Source organism: Alosa pseudoharengus, unplaced genomic scaffold (assembly GCF_046254945.1).
Source record: "Alosa pseudoharengus isolate Yale_2024_CS ecotype anadromous, Long Island Sound unplaced genomic scaffold, YU_APseudo_1.1 YU_APseudo_1.1_scf_23, whole genome shotgun sequence".
Lineage (NCBI taxonomy): Eukaryota > Metazoa > Chordata > Actinopteri > Clupeiformes > Clupeidae > Alosa > Alosa pseudoharengus.
The window spans coordinates 3,712,098-3,714,597 of record NW_027468685.1 but is presented as its reverse complement, the minus strand read 5'-3'; the positions used below and the strand labels follow the sequence as shown (position 1 = coordinate 3,714,597).

Here is a 2,500-nt window from a genome sequence, read left to right as displayed (position 1 = left end):
AGCGGCACTCGGGGAACAGTGGGGGTTAGGTGCCTTGCTCAAGGGCACTTCAGCCGTTCCTACTGGTCGGGGTTCGAACCGGCAACCCTCCGGTTACAAGTCCGAAGCGCTGCCCAGTAGGCCACGGCTGCCCAAACTTTGCGAGTGACCACTGACCCACTGAAGAACGCTCTACTGACCATCCATTGTTTCTTACGTGACGGGTTGTTTGGAGATCAATGGGTACTCCTGAAGTTACCTGGGTAAGCAATGGGTACTCCTGAAGTTACCTGGGTAAGCCAGACACTTTGCATCATAGTATACCCACCCCCTTGTCACCTAGGCAGCTCAACAGCAATATGTTGCAGAAAAGATATTACATTACATTTGGCTGACGCTTTTTTAGCCAAAGATATGATGCAGAAAGCCCAAAACCAGACCTATACTAGAACATATAGCAGGTTTCAATAGACATCACAATGACACATGGCAAAGAAATATAAACGTTATATATCGTCACACATGCAGTTTATGGACAGGCACTTTTTAGTTCCATGCACCCACATGACAACACTCTGTCATTAACTTTCCCACCACCAAGTAGGTACAGGAACGTAGTTATAGGAACAGTCCACTTCTGAACAGTTCTACTAACTACTCTCCCCCAAAACCGGTTCTGCCATTTGCATTCTCACTGGCCACGTGGCCATTGGAACTTGTTTCCCATTCAGTTTCACATTGCCCATTCAATTTGGGTTGAGAGTGGGCGTGACTTATAAGGTCGGAACACAAGAAAAAAAGGGTTCTATGTTCTAGGAACTGCAAAAATCCCTCTGGTTGGAAAGGGACTATTATGACATCACCACTGGGATTCCGCAGTCGTGAGAGTGGAGTTCCTCAAAGCCTCCCTCAGAGCTGTAGATACATATCTATCTGCTGCGTCTGTCATCTTACAGCACCACCTGGTGGTGTGGTGTGGGATAGCGCACTGGGTGTGAAGGCTGTCGTTAGTCAGCATTATATCACAGTAATCCAGCTGTTTCTGGCATGTACAAGCTTTAGGCGGCAGTGATATCACAGAGGAAAGCAAAGCACACATAACACACTCAGACAAACTCATATGTTTAACTTGTATATAACTAATAATTCTCCTTACAGAGTCACATATCGTATAATGTCTATGGCTATAGTTATTATAACAAATTTCTATTGTTATTATTTTGTTAAATTATTAAGTTGATTATGAAGCCATTAGTATTTTATGTTATGTTAATTATATGTTTATTCCCGTAATTGTGTGTTACTTTGGGGGGGGAGCTAACAACCATAAACATATCTCACATTCCCACATATCCCTCTATCTCTCTCTCTCTCTCTCTCTCTCTCTTTCTCTTTCTCTCTCTCTCACTCTCAATCTCTTTCTCTTTCTCACAGACACTAATGGCCCACAGACTTACATTAGCCATGTCAGATGGCTTCATCAACAATAGCTGCCCAGTTTAATTGCTTTCTAATGGATGGATTTAATGTGTGCCATTAGAGGCGATAGCAATCATCAACTCAACAACGCTTGTGCACTACAATTAAACGGCATCAGTGTGGGGCCTTGTGCACTACAATTAAACAGCATCAGTGTGGGCCCTTACAATTAAACGGCATCAGTGCGGGGCCTTACAATTAAACAGCATCAGTGTGGGGCTTTACAATTAAACAGCATCAGTGTGGGGCCTTACACACTACAATTAAACAGCATCAGTGTGGGGCTTTACAATTAAACAGCATCAGTGCGGGGCCTTACACACTACAATTAAACGGCATCAGTGTGGGGCCTTACACACTACAATTAAACAGCATCAGTGTGGGGCTTTACAATTAAACAGCATCAGTGTGGGGCCTTACACACTACAATTAAACGGCATCAGTGTGGGGCCTTACACACTACAATTAAACGGCATCAGTGTGGGGCCTTACAATTAAACGGCATCAGTGCGGGCCCTTACAATTAAACAGCATCAGTGTGGGGCTTTACAATTAAACAGCATCAGTGTGGGGCCTTACAATTAAACAGCATCAGTGTGGGGCTTTACAATTAAACAGCATCAGTGTGGGGCTTTACAATTAAACAGCATCAGTGTGGGGCCTTACACACTACAATTAAACAGCATCAGTGTGGGGCCTTACACACTACAATTAAACAGCATCAGTGTGGGGCCTTACACACTACAATTAAACAGCATCAGTGCGGGGCCTTACAATTAAACGGCATCAGTGCGGGGCTTTACAATTAAACGGCATCAGTGTGGGGCTTTACAATTAAACGGCATCAGTGTGGGGCTTTACAATTAAACAGCATCAGTGTCGGGCTTTACAATTAAACAGCATCAGTGTGGGGCCTTACACACTACAATTAAACAGCATCAGTGTGGGGCCTTACACACTACAATTAAACAGCATCAGTTTGGGGCTTTACAATTACACAGCATCAGTGTGGGGCCTTCAGAGGAAGGGAGTGAGGATGAGG

General features: G+C 44.3%; 1 protein-coding gene across 2 annotated transcripts in view; it reads left to right on the top strand.

Annotated features, from left to right (window-relative positions):
- smad10a (SMAD family member 10a) overlaps window positions 1-2,500 on the top strand; it is a 40,760-nt gene that overhangs the window by 33,664 nt on the left and 4,596 nt on the right. The gene's annotated exons all lie outside the window — the stretch shown is intronic.